At 31.4% G+C, this 23,124-nt stretch overlaps 3 long non-coding RNA genes across 4 annotated transcripts; 1 reads left to right on the forward strand and 2 right to left on the reverse strand.

Annotated features, from left to right (window-relative positions):
* Positions 1-889: 889 nt before the first annotated feature.
* LOC136273143 (uncharacterized) lies at positions 890-3,863 on the reverse strand. Its single transcript, XR_010711343.1, has 3 exons — positions 3,778-3,863; positions 3,435-3,480; positions 890-2,501 (listed from the first exon to the last, which is right to left on the reverse strand). It is a non-coding gene; the product is annotated as an uncharacterized lncRNA (long non-coding RNA).
* A 970-nt stretch (positions 3,864-4,833) lies between these two features.
* LOC105328614 (uncharacterized) lies at positions 4,834-7,627 on the reverse strand. Its single transcript, XR_004600542.2, has 5 exons — positions 7,531-7,627; positions 7,190-7,279; positions 7,020-7,084; positions 5,893-5,987; positions 4,834-4,966 (listed from the first exon to the last, which is right to left on the reverse strand). It is a non-coding gene; the product is annotated as an uncharacterized lncRNA (long non-coding RNA).
* Positions 7,628-7,860: 233 nt separating this feature from the next.
* Positions 7,861-12,216, forward strand: LOC117687690 (uncharacterized). Of its 2 annotated transcripts, none has more exons than XR_004600543.2 (3): positions 7,861-7,998; positions 10,735-10,887; positions 11,216-12,216. It is a non-coding gene; the product is annotated as an uncharacterized lncRNA (long non-coding RNA). The 2 variants fall into 2 exon arrangements; XR_010713632.1 differs by having other exon boundaries at positions 7,886-8,023.
* The last annotated feature ends 10,908 nt before the right edge of the window (positions 12,217-23,124 follow it).

The following is a 23,124-nucleotide window of genomic DNA, read 5'->3' on the forward strand; positions in this document are numbered from 1 at the left end:
TTCGCGAGTTTTGTTATTACCTTTGATATTTGATTTTTATTTAAATTAAATTAACGTGGTTCAAATATTTATGAATTGCAATGTGTCTGTTCATGTATAAAAGACATGTTTGACATATGCCGTTTTTCTGCTTATTATGTAATTCTATTCAAGTATCATAGTGTACTGTACTGCGTTGAAAAGTTAAAAAAAAATCGTCTACTTTTAAAGTGCATTACTGTGTCTTAGACTAAAGGTATGCGCACATGCAATGGTTGGTAGAAATTTTCACATTAAAAGTTTATTTAACCAAAACTTGAAATGCTCAATGTAAAATATTTTTGTTTTCCAATGAAAATATATCGCCTTCTGAATGGTTTCTTTAGTTTATCGTTAGTTAAACGACAATTTTCACTATCTCTACTATCTCCATTGGTTACCAATATTTTCCCAGATTCCGTGTATTGAAAATGTTTGGATCCTATTTATTTCTTATTTAAAAGAATATTATTGGTTAAGGGTCTTTATTTTAGACTTCATCGGATTTTTTTTTTTCGTCACAAGTTTTGGTAACAAAAATTCAAATGTATATAAGTTGCATTTATGTTGAAGAGGGTTTTGAAATATCAAACAAAAAGACGTTTAAGTTTCTAGTTAAAGAGAAACAAATCATCAGAATTTTTTGCACTTATATTTCCTAAAATATAAAATATTTACAAATCTTCGTTTACGGAAGATCTGCTGCTGATATGATTTAAAATCAAAAAATAGTCTTTCTCATTTAACGTTTCAAAACTGAGCAGGCATGCAAACGTATTTGAGTAACGGTTAAAAATATCAACCAAAAACTATTAAAGTTACTTGATTATCTACCCTACCCAATAACAATGACAAAAACATTTATCTCCTTTTACTATATTTAAACAGTTTTATATTTTTAAAGCCAGACGACAGATAAGTTTATAAATCAAATATGACGATAGTAATTATTGCTGGTGGTGTTCGACTTGCAGAAAGTTTAATTATGCAATCCATTAAAACATTAACATTTAAATTTTTGCTAAAGAAATCAATTGATATCACCTTTATAATATTCACTTCTTTTTGTTAGTGCTTTAAATGCACGATTTATTACTGACAAATGTAACTACAAGAGGCCCAGGGGCAACGCCGCCCACCTGAGTAACAATATACATAATAAAATCAGCTTTATGTAGTTTAATACCGAATACCTTTACAATGTAGTATAATATGCCCTTTTTGAAAAAATCAAATTCTAACCCTTCATAATATTAAGTTTTATCATTAAACCCCCTGTAACAGAATGATTTTATAGTAAGATCACATATTAAGAATTGAAGTTCTTAAGAAGATTTAAACAACTGTTTATATATGGTATATAAATCTACATTAAACTTTCAACCTCTTGTGATGCCCAAGAATTTTTAAACGTCTAAAAGTCTAAAATAATAATTTTTTTTTCAATGTAAAATTGCTTGCATAAATATTATAACATATATTATAACATTTGTGTTTCTGTGATTTATTTGAAATGTTTTCCATTTTTAAATTGTACCTCCAAATGTTGTCACATCCAAACGCTGAAGATTATGATTTTGACGAATTTTAACGGACACAATCTGAATTTGCTTTTATTAAAATTATATTAGCTTTTATTAGCTTTTCCAGGAAAACGTTTTAATCATCTCCCCTTAAAAGAGGGTTTAGCCTTTTATTTTACAAACTTAAATCCCACATACCTAGTTATGCATCGTGCAAAGTTTAGATAAAAGTCTTCTTGAGAAGATTCCTAAAAAGTTGATAGACACACAGAAAGACGGAAGCCGGGCAAAAATTTACCACAAAAGCATGTAGCTAAAAACAAATAGAGACGTCATGTTGTATATATTAGCGTAAAGAAACTTGCTAAAATAGTTTGTTACATTTGCGATAACACAGATGCAATACGGATCTGACATCAGAGCCAATGAGCATCGATCCACAAGCAATGAGTATGATGACACTGACCATGCCAATGACCGTGGAGGATGTCCTTCTATCAGTAGCACACGTACGCTTTCTAATAGTAGCCGAAAGTTTTGACTTGTCCACCAAAAGCTTTTTTCTTCTCTTTTCCATCAAAACCACAATAGTTTTAAATTCATTTTTGCACATGCAAGGACACCATGCTTCCATTTTGTTATCAGTTGATAGTGTGCTATTCTTTTCGCTGTTCTGTGTCGTCTTCTCCGTCGATGAACCAGGCGTTGGACAATACGGATTAGTCGTAGGATATATCTTACTACCAGCAGAGCAAGTGGAACAAGGAACATCATAAAACATGTTGCATCTACTTAAATAGCAGCCATTTGTTAAAGTGTCAACGGAATATCCATTGCAGAATTGATCATCATGACATGCTTGATCACATAACAAAATACTTAACGTTGATGAGTTGTAAGGATTGATCGCTGCTTTATTTTGCCCATGGGGTTTAGTTCTTGATGATTCCGTTAGCGCGGCTAAAACAAAGAGTAGATTTATTAAGTCTTTATATCGGAACGGATTTTTTAATTCATTTAACTGCAATTCGACTGAAATAACTCAAAGGTACTTGAATGACATGGCGTAGCCATTCAGCCTTCTTACCATGTCTTTCAATTAACATTAAGCTCTATCATACAATCAACCTAAATGTAGGTGAGTGGTAATGGGAATAACTATAAAAGATGACTAAAAGGCAAATTAATGCCACTTTGTCACGTTTCCAGACTATTCAATTCGGTTGACTGATTGGGATTATGTTTTTCTTTAGCGAACTCGATGCAGTTTTACATCACTGCAAATACTGACTGAGAATATAAATGGTGAATTTTAGGTATGACCTAAGCAAAGATTTGTCATGATAGAATTTAAGAAAAAAAAAACTATATCGCGAGAGCTAACGTGAAACGAAGGAAATAAAAAAGGTTTTTCCATGTTTTTTTTCTAGCGTTGCATAAGGTACATTGAGTTGTGATATTTCTGATGGTATAAACTATTTTTGCAATATAAGAAACTAACATGTTATTTTGCAGCTTTAAGTGAAGTATTCTAATGTCAAACTATGCAAGAAAGGCAAACTGTTACACATATTTATGTTTTACAATTGGCCCAAACGCATAGTGTATATGTCTGACTTAAAATGCATATCCCACTAAAAAGTCTGTGTATTGTTTTCTACTTTAAGTCATCAGTATCACTGTATGTGGGGTTAGTTCTGCACTCCCGTCCCTTTCTGTTTTTGGTTTTTTTTCTATTCTTCTACATAAAGGCATAAAGCATGATAATAAAATGGAAGCAAACATTCCTCTGTATACCGTATCTGTTAGTTAAAATAATGCCATGACATACGACAAAATCGTTTGTCTTGCAAATTATCTTCCACTAATGTAACAATGCTGACATGTACATACCTATTAGACTAAGGAGAAGAAAATACACTGCAGGATGAGCCTCCATCTGTAGTTAAATATTGTAAGAAATTTTATTCATAACTTCATTTTAAAGTATCAATGATTAGGCTATCTAAATTTGAAGATCTATTTGACTGATTTTTTCTGATAAATACATATACATGTACCATGTCCCTATAATTTTATTTTTCAGTTCATTCTTGTGAATATATATGTTTTCTACATATGCAATTTTTTAAGGTTGCACTGATGTGTTAATATCATGAACGGCACGTTTCTATTTTCAGTTTGTAAGAAATACATGAATGGAAAGAAAAAAATACGAACAAAAAAACTTACATACCTTTTGCACAATCTGTCATTAGATACACGAATGCACAAAGAATCAAAGGTACATGTACTGTCTTACGTTAGTTCTGTTGACAAGCCTGTGCCAAGAAGTTCTGCTCTCATCATTTAATTGCATCGTTTATATCGACTGTTGTATATAAATAATCGATGTTTTCAATATGTTTCATTGAATTGACTTGTCCCTTACTGATCTTTTGGCTGGTGTTTTCTTTTCCTGTTGAAAATTGAATTCAATATTGCACGTCTACTAAATTATGTAATACTCCAAGGAAAGTCCGTAAACAAATGAGGTTTTTTTTTTAATTAAAATGTTTTAAAATGTTAGAACTGTTAGATATCATGTTGAAATACTATGATGAATAAATCGAATTTTTCAAACAGTAAAAACATTGAACACAAAGCGAGAAATGTTAATGTCAATAAATAATTCAAGCTAATATCTGTTATACAATTATATATTCCAAGGCGATGCATTTCTATTACAAAAAAGAAACTCATTTCAAATCAGTCATAGATATTTGATTTGTAAATTTTAAATACATCAATGCAATATTTTTCTGTATTTTTTTTCACCGTTTTGTGAAAAAGGGTTCTTATTTTGCGGGAGTGGAATGTAAAGCTTTTGAATAATGATAGTTTCGTTTTGCTCATCATTAAATTATTTCTTCCCATTTAAAGTCCCTACACAGGCAAAAGTGGCTCGCATGAATCTCATATGAAATTCGCATGAAGTTCATGCGAATTCTTCGCATGAGAAAGAGACGAAAAGTAACACGCATGAATTTCATGCGAAAACTTCATGCGATTTTGACATAATTTTCATGCGAATATCATATGATAAAAATTTCGCACGATATTCATGCGAAAATGTATATCTTATGTTTCACTGTTGTTTCATGCGAATATCATGCAAATATCATGCAATTTTCATACAAAATACTATGCAGCTTTTAAATTCAATAATCTTGAAATCTTGATCTCTTTTTATCTAAATTTGAGAATATAATCTGTTATATTTTGACAAGAAAACTGAAGTCCTAATTAATTTGCTTTATATAGAATTAACATTAACAGAAAACAATGACAATTATCTTCATAAGAAAATCTTCTTTATTTAGATAAGAACATAATTCAAATTTCTTCTTCTTCCACTTCTCGAAAAGGCTTGTTAGTTCATCAATCTACAAGAAAATATACATAATGCAGTGTTCATGAAATTTTCCTATTGCTGAATGGCATACTGGTATCTATTTTGAATGTGAATTATTAATATTGGAAGATAAAAACAAAATTAATTGATATATGACATGCAGTTGGTAACATGATAAATGCTCGTTAAAGCAGATTTGATCAAATACAATAAATTTATGTTTGTCATATCCGAATACTACGATTCTCACTTTATCACTCTGATCCATGTCCTTATTGTTATTTTAAGCTTTCAGTTTGTGAGTTTATTACATAAGCCAAATCGCTCACCTGAGCATCAATAGCCATAACTTATCAAATCTACTTTATGCTGCCAAATACAAAACATTTGGACAACTTTGAAGAGTACTTTACATTTTGTTTAAGAGGATTTTCAAATTTTTCCTCACATAATCATCAAGCCGCTTTTGTTGTTTCAATCTTTTAGGAAAATATTTCTAAATGTCAAAAACAATTTCTATTGTGGCCCAACCCTAGGAACCATTACATGTATATGAACAAATTCGAATCTACAATACCTCAAAATGCTTCCATACAAGTTTCAGCTATTCCGACCAAAGGCTTTTAAGATTTTTTTTTAAAATAACAACGCATTCTAATTTCACTAAAAGAAGGTGTGACTTTTCATTGTTATATTAACAAACTGGAATTCCCCTTCACCTAATTATGTTTTGTGTCAAGTTTGATTAAAATTGGCTCAACTGTTCTAGAGAAGGAGAAAATGTCAAAATTTTACAGAGGGATGTAGACTGTCCAGGGACAGAATTAAGACAGACAATAGTGATCAACACATAAACTTTTCGCTCAAGCCTGTTGTCCGAATCTTTTAAATGAGCTTCAATGTTAAACATTGATCCAAATTATCATACAATTCTTAAAAAGTAGAAGTATTACTTACCACTGCATCCATGAATTCTTCCGGAATGTTGTTGGTTGTCATGCTTTTAAAATCTTTTCCAAAGAGTCTTTGCAAATCTGCAAACTTAAGGTTCTCTGCAAATATTATTGTTGTATAATTATTAAATGATTTCATTCCTGTTTGATCTTATAAATATCTAGATATAATTAAGTATATAAGTAATACAGCTATTGTAATCTTGATATTCATTAACGAGGCCGAGTACAGAACGAGTACGCACGCTTTCGCGCAGCGTTTCATTTGTATTGTGACGTCATCTTTTTGCTTGGTTGACGCCATGGCGTGATAGTTTCAACTGCAGATATTCAGCGAAATTGTTGAAAATAGCTCGTTTGATGCGTAAAATTAATGTTATATTGTGGAAAAAACATAAATGTCTCGAATAATAAGTTATATTTGGGCTCGGGTCGAAAACGTGAAGAGGGTTCAGCAAGCCTAGCCCTCTGTCACGTTTTCTTAACCCGCCTAAATATAGCTTAATTCATATATTTCAAGACAGGTACCATGTATTTTATATCAATGACCCTTAATATGTGATGTTATATATTTTGTATTACTTAAATATGTCTGAATGTTTTAATAATACTATATAGATCACCTTTTCCACCTTTGTCAAATAAAAAATAGCCATTATCTGACGAATCTGGGAAATTGGGCATACAAAAATCAACTTTGATAAGACCCCTGGAACAAACCAGGAGGTAAAAGGTTATTTTTATTTGACCATTTGATGCCTTTTAGCAATAACTTTAATATGTAGAACGGAAAAAGAAATCCCTAGGGCAGAAGTTTTGAAAAAATGTAAAAAATTGTGCAAAATTGATACATTTTGAGCAAAATCCCATAGGGTCCTATGTTAAAGATTAACAAACTTTGAGATGACCCCCTAAACAAACGGTGTGGTAAATGTCTTATTTTTTAATCTTCAAATAATTATTATATCAGTAGAAATTCATGTAAAAAGTTTCATCCAAAAATCTAGGGCAGAAAAAATTAGACTCGGCCTCGTTAATAGATTTCTTATTTAATATTTTTCACATCTCCTATACAAATTCTTAACAAAACTACATGTACATGTAAGTTGCTGTGCTTACTCAATTACGAACCTGCTATTAATGGCGGAAAGACACTCTGGAAAAATATGGAAGGATCTTTTCTTCTCTTCTTTTGACTTTTGGAAGAAAACAAGCTTTGTAATGAACAATTTTCAGGCTTTGGATTGGCTCGAGTAGGCCTATAGAATCTCAGTATATTTAGTACTTTGATTTATCCTCACCTTTTATACAGCCAACAGGCATCTCATCATGTTCACACCTCCATCCAAATAGTACAAACTCCATATCCGTGTAGGGATGTTTTTGTCATGCTTCAATGAAAAAGATATCAGATATTTTATTGCATAAGCCCATAACATTACGCTAAGGATATAAGCAAAGTTTGCTCAGCTCTGTTCATCATCACAATACACTTCATCTTTATTATGCAGTTATAAATAATTGTAACGAATTCTTTATAATAATTTGCAAAAATTTCGAATGATGGTTTTTATTTATCAAAACGGGAAGCAGAGATCTTCCGATAATACATAAAAATTTCATTTAGGCCTATGTTTCTTACCTCTGTCATTCACTTTGTACTCGAGTCTCGTTCCCGCTGACGTCACATATTGCGTAAATTTTTGGTACTGAGAACCGTCAGGATGGTGTTTGATTTTACATAGAGCAATATACCAAAAATCAGTAGATCAGATCAGATTTTGTAATTTAGATATGATTAGAATAATTATCATTAATAATTTAAAGCGCTACATATTGGTGTGCATCTTTTTTGTAAGCCCTTGCAAACATTTTATTCGTTTCCGAAATCCCGTTCGAGTTATCTCCCGCGATAACTCATATGCAGACAAACTGAATTTTCTCTAGCTGCAAAGTTATGTACATCGGCACTGGCTGATCAGTGATGCAAGCCAGCAGAAACTTTACATCAACATCATCAAGATGTGTCCGATCTATCGTACGATTATTTACTCAGCGATTGAAAAGTTCGTGATCCTGGATAGGAGAGGAGCGGATCGTCAACATGCAGGTACCCTAGAACTACGATGTATCAAGTGTGTGCATATTCTATGTTTACATGTTATATGTTAACTAACGTTTCCAGATACGTGTTTAAACACTAAAAAATCTACCGTTATTATTGAACTTAGATGCAGGTCTTTACATGTAACTATACAATATACGGGGAAATTCGGGTTGACAGAGGGTCTGTCAATTTTCTCCGAAGAGCTTCGGATAAATTTCTATCTATTGTGTATTTCTTAAACAAGAATGAATGAACACAGTGTAACGGTGTGTTCTCCGAACGCCTACTCCTCAATTAAAAATAATAATTGGTCAAGGCAATTATGGGGCCCTCTAAGGGGACACAGGTAGACTTTACCTGTATATACTTTGGGACACAGGTAGACTTTACCTGTATATACTTTCGTTCACAGGTAGACGACATTGTCTTATTTTTAATTTAACAAGAATAGAATTCCTGGGTCCCCCGCCGGTCAAGCAGTATACTAGTATCGAGTCTATCGACCAAGGCTGATTTAGGAACTTGACCAAGGTATTAGTGATATAAACATTTAGTATAAATTTAATGAAAATCCGTCAAAATTTGTAGGCATGAGAGCGCTTATAAGGCCAATTTTCGGATAAACTGGAGTCATTACTGTGGTCAAAGTCCCATAACTCCAACAAAAAGGATCGACCAATGCTGATTTTCGAACTTGACCAAAGTATTAGTGGTATAAACATCTGGTATAAATTTAATGAAAATCCGACAAAATTTGTAGGCATGAGAGCGCTTACAAGGTCAATTTTTGGATAAAACGGAGTCTTTATTGCGGTCAAAGTCCCGTAACTCCAACAAAAAGCATCGACCAACGCTGATTTTCGAACTTGACCAAGGTAATAGTGGTATAAACATTTGGTAAAAATTTAATGAAAATCCGTCAAAATTTGTAGGCATGAGAGCACTTACAAGGTCAATTTTTGGATAAAACAGAGTCATTATTGTGGTCAAAGTCTCATAACTCCAACAAAAAGTATCGACCAATGCTGATTTTCGAACTTGACCAAGGTAATAGTGGTAAAAACATTTGGTATAAATTTAATGAAAATCCGTCAAAATTTGTAGGCATGAGAGCGCTTACAAAAAAGTGTGACGGACGGACGCACGGACACACGGACGGCATTTCTATGTCCCCGCACCGCGTTGCGACGGGGGACAAAAAAAGATGCAATAAATAGTGCTACCGGGTAATGGCTGCATGTACCTAACATTATATTAAAAATACCATATTTTTTTTAATAACCTAAATGTTTCACTGAAATAAAATAATCATTAAATAAAAAAAATTAAAATTAAATATCTTTCTTCATTTTTAAACTTACATCTTAACAAAATAAGAATAAAACATTATTTCTTAAGGTATAAATTAAAATCAGAGATTTTAAATGATGATTATCTAAATTATGACTGAGATAAAATTATGATAAAAAATCACTTTCTTCAACAAGTTTGTCCAAGCTGTGAATAAATAAATGAACGTGAAGAAACTGATAAGAAGAGCAGCCGTCCTACCCCTAGTTCCTCTAGACAGCATCGAAGACGTGTGGTCCTGGAAGACCGCGATGAAGCGTGACAGACTTATTTGGAATCACTTTGGAACCAATGGACCACGGACCAATAACAACTTAAAAGCATGGCACGGGAAGCTGAAGAGGATGGCCCTACACGCGCACCCAAACATCTACACTGTCATCAAGATCTTCAAGGACATCCAGAATGGCAAAGAAATTCTACAGATCCAGAAACAAAGAAGTACGCGAACATCAAGAGGAGACTGCAGACCCTGAAGGAGCGATACCAAGACGGGATCATCGACCTTATGACCTACGCAGATTCAGCTTCGGAACTTCTTTATTTAGGACATTGACATAGTGACAGTGAAAGTGAAAGGACATTATGACAGACTCCGTGCCCATACAAGTATATGTGTAAATATTGTATATATACTGGTATGAATTATACTTTTTAAAACTTAATGTCATTTTGAATTGTTATTTATGTTTTAGACAACCCTGTTTTTATGAGTTTGTTATAAAATAGTGCTATGTGTCAAAATAAAAAGAAAACTGTATATAAAATGTTATGCAATTTTAAAACATTATTTTATTGTTTTAAATTACATGTAGTGCTAATAAATTAAATAAATATATTAAAATTGATTCAATGTTCTCTTTTTATTTATGCAACAATTTTAATTATAAAGACATTCAAAATTTAACAAAAATGACAAACTGTTATATTATTTCTCATTCAAGGAAACACAGGTAAAGTTTACCTGTACCCCTTTAGAAGGCCCCATAATTGCCAAGTATAATTGAATAATGATAATTGGGCAGTAGGCGTTCGGAGAATCAGCCAGTGTAACCGTAATGATTACGAAATAAATCTGCAGATATATATTTTAAACATGCGGTTGCAAGCATGCAATCTGATTTCAAGCGAAAAATTCGGACCGGGGGGGGGGGGGGGTGGGGGGGGTGTGATTTATTGAGTAACAAGGTTGGGAGGGGGAGTAAGCCATATTTTTATGAATTTTATAATTTAAATTTAAAGAGTTTTTTAGGGGGTCTGGATCCCCTTGACCCCTCCTAGATCCGGTCTACATGTATAATTTTTGTGCATATTGTCACGGTGAATCCACTTATAGGAGTATATATGCAGTTTGAAAATGTTCATAACATTTTATTTTTTTTTCTACAGGGTTGTTTTAAGATCCGAAGCAATGTTACACAGACAGAAGAATAGGTCAATGCCTCTCCAGTATATGTTGTATATATGATGGCTATAACAATAACAGACATGTATATCACTTGGGAAATCATGCACAACAAACTGTCCATATGATGATACCATGTAAGTATTTATTTGGTGAAATATGCCTATGCCTTGCGTTTTGAATATTTCTAAAGTTTGTAATTACATGTATATAAAATCAGACATGGATTAACATATATTTGATAAAATAGGTTGGACATACCTCTTGATCTCATTTGCTTTTGATCAATAAAACATACTGTAAGTTATTTCAATACAGAGGTACATTATGATTGTTTTGTTTTTTTAAATTTTATCTGAGTGTAAAAATCTTGTGCTTTTACGCTGTTATACATGTACTCAATACATGTACATTTGTTTGCATGTTTTATTATGAATTATATTTTTTGTCTTGCATATACACAAGGTTGACAAAGATATTTAAATATGGAGAGGGATAAAGAGACATGCTACAGAAGAAGGAAGATAAAGGCACATGATACAGACACCAGAGTGATTACACCAACATCAGTCCAATAACATTGGTACACACTGAAACTTAAGACCACAAAGGCCTGGATTCTTTTGAAATATAATGTCATCTGTGCAATATCACTTGGAATCATGGAAAACTTGTATCACAGTGTTAACAATTTTCAGTGAATTTTCATTGTCTAGCATAGAAATAATTAATTTTATGTTTGAATATATAGCTGGAAATTTTCCTATGTAATTCACTTACTGTGTTCAACAGGTTTGGTACACGCAAACTCATAAATTGTATCTCAAAAACATAAGACTTAAAGTATGTATCGTAAATAATGACCAATGCAATCAGCACAGTATTACACATGTAATAAAATCTTAATGTTTACTGACCTTCTAAGAAGAGAGACATAACTCTCAGTTGGTGTGAATGACTATTGTAAAGGCAAAGTTTTACATGTTTACATAAACAAAGACTTTAAAAGTTTTGAAAACATTTATATTGTGATAAAATGTAAACTCTATTCTAAATTTTATTTATACATGTATTAATTCTAACACATGTAGAAATTGTTTAGTTGTCTTAATGTCAAATTTGTTTTAAAAAAAAAGACACTAATATGTCAACATATGAATGAAAGAATGTTTTTAAAGTGTTATAAATTGATTTGTCATAATTAAATTTTTATATGAAAAACATGCAATTTTCATGTGAATTTTGCATGAATTTTATATGAATATGACACAAATATCTAATCGCATGAAAAACATACGAAAAATTATTCGCATGAAAATTGTACATTTTTCATGCGAATATCATGCGAACATATTCGCATGATATTTGCATGAGAAACTTTTCATCTGATTTTCGCATGATTAGCGCATGATTTTCATGCGAAAAGGAAATCGCATGAAAATTATGCGAGCCACTTTTCCCTGTGTAGTGTCTTGATGATACAATTCCAACATTGCAGTTAATGAATATTTGAGTTAAAGGTTTATGCAATGTAAACGATGTGGGCAAATGATTTTAATTTTTCCCATGTCTGATATGACGCACCCTTTTATTGAGCACCATTAAAAGACATAGGTGCATCATAGTCTTTTTTTTCATTTTCATTGGGGTCCATTGTTTTACTTCAATCATCTACATAACTTGAGATACCGCTATGAATAAGAAATCAATGTGTTTCTTGTCCTTATATTTTAAAATAGTTGTCCATTTGTTGGAAAAAAACAAACAAACATTTATTTGCACTAACGCATTTTAAAGCGTAGTAAATGATAACTAAATATATTCAAAGATAGATAAAAAAAAAATAATTTTAATTTTGTCTCCGAATGTTTTAATGTAAGTAATGTTTGTTATATAATGTGTTATCTTTAATAAGTATCAAATATGTTTTTTGTAAACATGATTTAAGGCAATCGCTCTTTAATGCTTAAGTGAATTTTTAAGTTGGTAAATAATAACCTAATAAGCTAGAATTGCTCTTATTTTTAGCTAGAATTTTGTAAATAAAACAGTTTTGGTTTCAAGTCTTAAGAAAGAATTAGAATATAAATACTTGTGTATCTTTTTATTTAATTAGTCATGCTGACAGAATTTGGGTCTACTTTTCAACATCGTAAAAACTAATATATACCTTTCAAAATTGTTGTTAATAGTTAAACACTTTTTTATCGTATTATCAGAATATCAAATACATTGTCATTATCTTTTCAGATGTTTTTGCATTGTATTGAGGTTATTTTACATAATTTAAATCACCTATTAGTAATTAATCAGATTTTTTGCTATCTGCCATATCGACTTTACAAAATATTGGGTCAAAAGATAAAACTTTACAATGAGTTTTAGTCACCTCGAGAAAGAGATGTTAACATAAAGCAATGACAATTTATACATCTTAGGTATATCGACACATATATGCTTTCATTTCTTGGTAAATTGTGCGAATACATTGCTATCGAATGAAGTTAACGGGAGCAGGGGTTCTGGTGGTTCGTTACCTCACTCTGAATCTAGCTCTAAGATATCATTGGAATTCGTAATTTGCAATTGCTCAATTTTTATGATTTTTGCTCATCCTTTCATCTTTAAAAAAGGGCTAAGTACAGTCGGAGTGCACATGACATGGTGCATCTTTATATATTATCATGCAGCCGTAGATGCAAAGTTAAGTATTTCTTTTGAATTGTGTTTCTGTATTAAATTACAATATGTAACGTTTTTTAGCTAAGCTATTGTGATTTCTTTTTTGTAATTAGTTTGATAGTATGAAAAAAAGTCCTTGTCTTCCACTCGCGAGAACTATCAACAGCTATTACGTTACTGCCATTATGATGATACACAGTGGTAGCTACTTAATGTGCTATGCTGATTCAATATCATTCAATGAATTATGTATCTATTATAATTTTACAACTTCAAATAAATATCAATTAATTGTAAAAAATGCAATAATTTTCAGTTATTTTAAGTATCTTTATATTCACTTTCGTGACAACAGTTAAGTCATCCGTTCATACATAATTTCCTTTCTACAGAACAAGGTGGGAGTCACAAGGCATTTTTATATTGATTTACCACATTTAACAACATTCGAATGGGATACCACTTGGCTAGCGTCTACCATTAAACTCCCTGAAATATTACCAAAATTAAACTAAAAAGTGACTTCATGGCTTCCGCTAACCTTTCCTGGCCACACGATCATGAAACAGCATTAGATTTAATTCAAAATTTGTCCAATGCCTGGTTCTTTTTTGTAGTTTTATCAAAATGCGTCTCTGCGTTAGGTCGACAGTTACAATTTTTAGGCGTAATTTTAGGATTTTTTCAGAATGAATAATTTTACTGCACATGAACTATAAAAATATTTACAGATTTCTCATATTTTTGAAACAGTTTTCGTAGTTTGAAAGAGACGATAAGTGAAAAAAAAAATGAACGGAAGGTGCAAATAATTGGAATTTTCAAAGTCCAAGAGGCATAATTCTGTCGAACATAGCTCGATCATACCCGATATTGAACTTGGTCTAGATATACTGATAAATCTGTGTACCAACTTTCATTTCAATACGTGCAAAAATTTGACAGACGACTGACAGACAGGCCGAGAAACAGGCGGACAACAGCAAAACAATATGCCTATTCTTCCTCGAAAGGGGGCATAACAATTCTTATTCAAAGACTTTTTAACACTTGCCTAGGATCCTTATTTTGAATCTGGATAGATGTGTCAAGATAACATCATAACATCTGCATTTAAACCAATGCAGTAACACATAAACGCAATCAGCTGTAATCATATGTATGGTGTTAGAACCGTATTTTTTATATATTCAATTATCATTAATTCTGATGTTCAAAATTGATCCATTGAATAAAAAAATGTATATAAACTTAAAAGTCAATGAAATTGAAAACTACGAGAGAGAGAGAGAGAGAGAGAGAGAGAGAGAGAGAGAGAGAGAGAGAGAGAGAGAGAGAGAGAGAGAGAGAGCTGGAAATGCACGAGGAACCAAAATGGCAAACTATCGTGATTTTCCGGCATATACATCTGTGGAACGCATGCTGTATCACATGTCATGTTTACATGTTGGCATGTTGACAGGTTTAGAAACTTTAGATAAATATAGAGAGGATGCATGTAAAAGTTCAAGCAAAAAGGAAGAGCAATCTGCAGCAGCTTGATGTTAAACCAGGACAGAAATGTGTGTCGTACATACACAGGGCCTTAGTGGCATTACTAAACAGGTGGATTATACTGATCTTAAACAGAGAGAGAAGAACTATTCCAGTTCTTGTCATTGAAATGCGTTCCCATCAATTAATCGACCATTGTTATATTGTGTTTTCTCATTTTCACTCTATTTTTTTGTTTCTACTGAAATTGAAGTTTGTATTTATATATAAGCAAAAATGTTAGCTATGTTCTGCGTATCTATCTATCTATCTATCTATCTATCTATCTATCTATCTATCTATCTATCTATCTATCTATCTATCTATCTATCTATCTATCTATCTATCTATGACTGTATGTCCTCCTGTAAGCATGCATGAATGTCTGTCTGTCTATTTGCCTGTCTAACTATCTGAATGGTTGTCTGCCCATCTTCCCCTACATCTCTATCAAGTAAATGCAACAAAATACACTCAATTACCAGGTCTTATAGTGTAATTATTAATTTACATGTAGTTTTGATTTTAAACAAGCATCGAATGCATTTATAAGATTGCTTGAAAGTGTTTTTTTTTTTTTTTTTTGGCGGGTTTGGGTTAATAATTTTAATTACGTACAATGACATTAGCATTCACTGATATGCATAATGTTAATTGCTTTTAAACATCGTATGATTAAGTAGTTTCGTATACAACAAATAAAGGCAGTCAAAATCATTTTAATTTGTGTTTTAAAATGATAATTATTTAAAGCATTATGGAATTAAAACATAATAACATACGATTATACATGTGATGATTGGGCTTTTGTTTTGTTCCGATAGATTACCTGTAAAAGTTGCAACAGTTTTGTGGAAAGAAATGGCATAAACGTAATTCATGATCACAAAATCTCTCATCATGAGCTACTGTTTCATGTACATGTACACAGAAGACATATCTAAGAATAACCAATAGAACAACTGTGAAACTGGGCTGCGTTTTACAAAATAAATAACGACTTACGACCAAAGTATATCAATTAAAATATTTGTAAACAAATAGTTGAATGTCAGTTTTCGTGTTTAAAGATCATTTTACGAGGCTGTTAATTTTTACGGACGTGTCGTAGGTTTTTTTTTGTAAAATGCAACCCAGATTCTAAGTCGTATGTCTTTCTTTTTTTTTGGTTATACGGCTACTTTTGGGTTTTTTGTTTTTTGTTTTTTTTTTGTTTTTTTGAGGGGGGGGGGGGGGGTCGGGGGTTTTAAACAAACACTATGTTGCTTAAAATTGAGGGGAAAAAACAGTACCCATCGTATGGTTTAGACATGTTCTATTTTTTTTTTACTTACTTATATACTTTTGGAAAGGGGAGGGGGGTCTTGGTCGGGTAAATCACTATTCGATCTATAATATACAGACAATGTAATTGATTGGTGGTAAAAAGTGAAACTGCAGTGCATATGTCTTAATTGCAAACGATTTTTGAATCTTGCTAAACGCCATTTAAAGCAGAAGCCATCTCAAGATGGCACAAGTAAGCTAAAATTGCAATGTAATGTAAACTAACTCAAATGGCAATAATCCCTTTATTGTAATTGCAATTCATATTAGTTCATATATTTGAGATCTTGGTTAGATAGCTGATGCAAGACCTAAATTTAAACAGTTAAATGTGATCCTCCGTTTTTTTTAGATATCTGATACTAATATATGCATGGTTTATACCTTTTTATGTTGTTAAATATAAACTGAATGTTGTTCAGGTTTTGTGATCAAAGAAAAATCAAAAACAGGTTGCAATGATATGTTTTGTCAACCTTAAATTGAAAATCTATTAATAGCCTAACATAAACGACTTGTTACATAGTTCTGCTACGGAAGAGCTTGTTGAGGTAAGTTGATTTGTCTTTCGAACGCTTATCCGTATTATTGGCATATGCTAAAACTGTTCATAGCTTGTAAAGCGTTTCATCTTTATTGATAACAAATACGATATCTATAAAATAGGTTGTCTATGGAATGCTTATTTCAATGGATTAATAAAATTAAAATGATAATTCGTCATTGTGGTATTTCTAACAATTTAGTTGTTCATTAGTGTAGTCAATCATTTTAATACATTCACTTTTTTATGCGTGTTGCATATAATGCCATCTCTAATGGGGATCTTTTAAGTTGTTTAAATGATGTTACCCTGCTTTCTTATGTCTAGGGAGAAAATATATATGTGCTCAACAGATTACACTCTAGATTTATCTTAAAGTCTTAGAGTTTATTTTAACTATTAAGTGTATGTCTTAATAGTAAAGAATAATGATAGAAAATTTAACGTTATAATTTGAACGTTATCTTATTCTTTATACACTGATTTGAATGTCCTGTTATATATTATATACAGTTCATCCCCCCAGGAGATCAGTAAAGTAGAAAATAGTTTTGATCACCAAACCTCTTAATTTTGATAAGTGAGATTGTAATTAGGTGACGCTTATTTTATTTCGATTTGCCAATGAATATAAATTAATATTATTTAGTTGGATTCTAATCAGGAGTCATTTCTTACAGAAAATTTTTAAACATAATTTCAAATTAAAATCATTTTGTTTTGTTTATCAAATTACTAATCGTGATTATATAATTAAAACAGTCCTACATTTTGACGAACTATTACAATATTGTTCATATGTAGCTTCCTGTTTCTTTTTTACCAATTCTTTAAAAAAAAAACCTTACAGATCCAAATATAGTTGATAAGCAACTGTATTACAGTTGCATATAAAAGACATTGCTTTATAAAACTACACATTTGACTTACGGTTACTTTTAAGAATCATTTGATTGCTTAACAATTTCCAGCTGTCTTGATTTGAACAGGCGACGAGTTAATACACAAATGTTTTTCATTACATTGTCGTTTAGGGTACAGTTCCGGGTGAGAAAAATGAAGAAGACACTTTATATTTTTATTTTCCTGACATGGTTGCCAGGTAATAATGACAGTGTGCTGTTTTGTCATAATAAATCATAAACTTTAAGGTAACGACTTTCTCTTTTTCTTTATGTGTACCTAACAAACTATTAAATTATTCGGACGTTCATAACGCAACGTGTGTATGTATCAAAATATTTATGTAAAGTTGGAATAAAATGAAATAATTCCACTTGGAAGGAAACAATAAAGTAAATGTTAAATTTGCTTTGAAATTAGTGTGGTCAACTGAATTGTCACTCGTGTAATACAAATTGATAGTTCTTACAAATAAAAGGCAAAATAAAAAGGTTCTATATTTCGAATATCACTAGAGCATATTAATTTTTTAAATAAGAAAATTAAGTATAAATGAAGGAGAACACATATTGACAATCGTTTACATTTAGATGATACTAAACGTTTACAAACAATGTTCTTTTTAATCAAGTTGCTTCCCTTAGATCAGATTGTTGGAATTGTCAATGCAATGTAAGTAGATTTCCATTATTTTTTTTTTATCTTATGTGTATTTTGTCTTACAATTAACACATGATAGCTGTTTTCATATCGTCAACTGCTATGTATCAACCTTTACATGAATTTTTAGAGGCTAATGAAATGGTAACAAAATATATTTTTGATTGGTAATTAAACATAAAAAATAAACGCCTAAAATCGCAAGAAGCACATCTTTATATTTTAAAATATCGCTTTTTATTTTTTTTTCGAGCAGAGGTATACATAATGAAACTATCATAAAAGTACAGTGTTTACGATTATATATTCTTGCGACTTGATGCAAAACTAAGTACTCACGTAAAATAAGGAATCAATATAAAACTGTTTTACTTTTTTGTCACGACCTTTAAGCCTGGTTCCCCGGTATCTTTCTTATATCCGTAAATCATGTGTTAAGTGTTTTATAGTGGATAAATAAGTTTATGAAAATTCAGTCATTTGAAATTAAAAATGTGTTTCTTTCAACTTGATGCAAACCACAGGGTTGCTTTTGGAACGAAGAGACATGTGGGCTTTTTATGTTGACAGAGAAACATTGGTATGCGTGTGGGAAACCCGGTTCAAGTAAGTCATATAATTAAACGTTGATGTTTGGAATATTAGTTGAATATGGAGATCAAAGAGAACAATTTATAGTAGTTATGTACTGTTTTAACATTAATTAATTGCCTTTTATCTTGATAAAATTAGCAAAAGTTCTTCATTTCTTTTGTACCTTTGTTAGTCTTTCAAACTGAACAAGTTACGATTTTTTATGAATATAATTTTAATATGAAAAACAAAGAGAACCATTTATGGTAGATACATGTATGTACTGTTTTGAACAGCAATATACAAATATAGACTGGGGTTGAGGGCAACTTTGATTATATTAGCTCCATAGGGATGAAATATTGCCCGGCCCGAAGCGGAGGGCAATATGTTCGTCCCACGGGGGCTAATATAATCAAAGTTGCCCGAAAACACAGTCAACATTTGTTTTGTTATATGAAGAAATAAAAACCAAAATTTAAGAAAGTAATTGAAAACAGATTGCCGTAATTGTCTCAGTTCAACAAAGAATTCACGTATTCAATTTTGTGCAAAGTTCATTTCCAAAATATCCTCAGCATCAAACGGTCACTGGTGTTATTCCACCGACCAAAAGAATCAACACACAGATTTTCTACTTGATTTTACTTCACAGTAATTCGCAAATCCTTGTATCCTTTATGATAGCAAACTGTCGCATTGCGCGTCTGTTGTTTACTTGCTTTGACTGACTGTTTATTATGATGTCACCTTGTTTTGGAGTCGCGAAGAGTCATTCACGTCATCGTTTACAAACCAACAAACCAGAGGCGATTATTAGAAATACAGGGAATGGTCTCTAGATATTATTCCTAGCCGGTCAATATCAAGAAAATATTGACCGGTCAATACTTTTCGGACAAGCTAATATTACAATTATTGACTATTCATCTATATAGATTTATATAGTGAGAATATACTACTGAATATAACAATTAACCTTTTCTTTTCTTGATAAAATTCGCACTCTTTTCTTAATTTCGTTTGAATATTCATTTATGAATTAAACTTAACAAGTAACGATTATTTATGTAGCAGGTTGTTTGAAAAATAAATCGTTGTGCATTTGCAATGAACATATATTATTTTTTTTATTTTTTTTTAAGGTTACAAGACCTGTTCCAATGACTTTGTATATGTAGGCAACTGTATCAGAACCTACACGACACAATTTACAACACAGTTTACAGGTTTATGTTGATAACAAACAACTCACCACTTCCTGATGAAGTAAAAGAAAAACACAACGTGAACATCCGGAAGTCAAATAAGAAGGAATAAGATATAAAAATGTCACTCCATTTTGTTATCATTCAAAACTGGTGATCACATTTAAGAGAACAGGTTTCTATTCTTCAAATCAATAACCATCGCTTTTGTGCTTTTCTGTTGTTATTTTTTTTGTTTACCTTTGATTTTTTGTTTTCAGTTTGTTTAAGCACAATTCTGATGTGCCATTATATTGCTTAATGTTTGCTTATATTTGTTATCATAACTGTTGCTTTGCATGTACTTGTTACATGTAAGTAATAAAGTAGCAATAAAGGAAACATAAAGCTGGATACCTTACAGTAAATATATTACAAAGAGTTCACGATACATTTATTAATTATATTATGTTAAATCAAGGCCATTGAAGCTTGACTTATAAATAGTCATCTGAAGTTAAATCATTCCCCTTATTTACAAATGATCGTAACAGGATATATTAAAAGTGTTTAAAAATATAATCGAAAATGTTATGCCGATCAAAATCATGAAAAACAAAATAAAGTTCCCGAAAGTTTAAATATGTAACATGATAAAAAAAGTCAAACTTGGTTTCATTCGCAATTCCAACTTCTAAAGTACATTTCACCAATATAGAGCGTAGTTTCGAGTAGAACAGGAAATGTTTTCATTTTTCTGTTAACAATGATGAAGTAATTTTTTTATCATGATCATTTAAAATGTGGGTGTCATTCGTATATTTCTAAGCATTATACATGTCACAAGTCTTTGTAATGTAAATAAAGATGTGTATCTTGTTTTTGTTTACTTTAGTCAAGTATACCGATAACACTTTCTTGTAGGATTTCTTTTAATCTATAATTGGTTTTAAACAATAAGTTAACAATTTGTTACAATTATTTTTTTTAATGAATTTTGTTAACGTTAACAGAATTGCGAGCTCTGTATCCTGCTAATAACTCGACAACTGACAATCATTTTTTTTTCTGACAATTAAAGAGACCTCACAATGCAATTTAAACATGACAGCATACGCTTGAGGGGTCATGTACCTACAGAGCAATCACTTTGATTAATCAAGATTGAAAAACAATAACCTTCTATTACAAGATCGAGAGTGTTGACAGCTCAGTGTTTGAAAGATAAAGAGGGTAAATTTATTTCGTAATTGAAAAGATTGCAATCGGTACTGTCATTTCACAAGAGATTAAAAAGTTCAAGCCATCGAAAATAACCTGATACACAATAATATATATACTGAGTAATATACGGCGTTTGTGATGTTATAATGATGATGATGCTCATGTTGATGATAATGATCCATAAATCAAGTCATAAATTATATAAATCATGAATTATTATTATACTGTTGTTTTTTTCCAACACTTTTTTTTATGTTTTAAGATCACGTTTTCGGTCCGCAATTTTTTTTTTTGGTTATTATATATACCATTCTATGACATACATTATATAGCCTTTATGTTAATCGAACAAGGTTAACGTTATACCTTTGTTCAGATTATCTCTGAATCAGTTAAAGTGCGTGTTATCACCTACATACTTGTTGAATTACCGAGTTATAAAGTTAAAATATGAACGAAGATTAAATATTTCCGTGCAGATATTTGGCATTTCTATCTATCCGGGTTCTTAGTTCAATAAACTTATATTAAATAAATAACAACGCATCAACAACATTACTTCCAAACTGTATAGAATGATTTTTTTTTTCATAATAAGCATCAATATTAGAAAATTCTATCAATGTACTCACGAGGTATTGTTAACCGTGAATTGTAAATTCTTATTGCCATTACAGGTATATATCTAAACACAATGCCTAAATTAAATCATTCAGAATCAAAATAATTTCTTCAAATATCATATTTGTATAAGTTTATCTTTATAGCCTTTGTTTACTTTTTTTAAGCAGTATAAATGCAATCTGTTTCAAAGTCATATTATACTTAACTGCTAGCTTTTTTTCCACTGACCGTATCTCCATATTTGATGATAACTCCATCAGGAGCATGTTGACCCTTTATTATAAAATTCATTCAGCTTTATCAACTTGACTTGTACATCAATTAATTATTTACATTCCTTCTCTTTAGTTTATCCTATTGTGTAGTTCACTATTTTTCTTTTCGGAATAGTAGGCTCTTCAACATTATTTTTGTTGTATGATAGCGCTAAACGATTTTGACAACGACTCAACACTTTCAAGAAATCAGTTACGAAAAGCAAAACCATCAGTTGTATGTTCACTTTGCCTTAACCTCGATAGTACTGTAGTAAATATTCCTTAAATATGAAACATACATTTTTCAGATTACTTTATATATACTAGCGGAAAAAAGAAACTGTGCATTATAAACAATTAGTATAATTTTTCTTTATCAATTGTTTGTATTTATAAAATTTAAACAATAGATAATGACAATGTTTTTGACAATATCGGATGGTAACCTTCTGTGTGAACGGACTTGTTCATGGTTAGTGAGCACCTGTTGTTTGTTGAAGAATTTGTACTCACGAGTTTTACTTGCCAACACTGTTTAGAATAAAAACTGTATAGGATTTGTTTAAACTTTTTTTGGTTAAGGAAATCACTTTAGTTTCAACAAAATTTACCCCTTTACCATGCCACGACTCAACGAAAACCAACGTATTCGTGGTGTTGGGATGCTACAAGCTGGAATGGCACAAAATACTGTAGCAGGACACTTTGCAGTTCATCGGAACACCATCCAGTCATTATGGAGACGTTTTCAACAATATGGCAACACTCAGGATCGACCGCGCTCTGGGCGACTTTGTGTGACGTCAAGTCGACAGGACAACCACATGAGACTTGTGCATCTGAGAAACCGTTTCTAGACAG

Source organism: Magallana gigas, chromosome 1 (assembly GCF_963853765.1).
Source record: "Magallana gigas chromosome 1, xbMagGiga1.1, whole genome shotgun sequence".
NCBI classification, from domain to species: domain Eukaryota; kingdom Metazoa; phylum Mollusca; class Bivalvia; order Ostreida; family Ostreidae; genus Magallana; species Magallana gigas.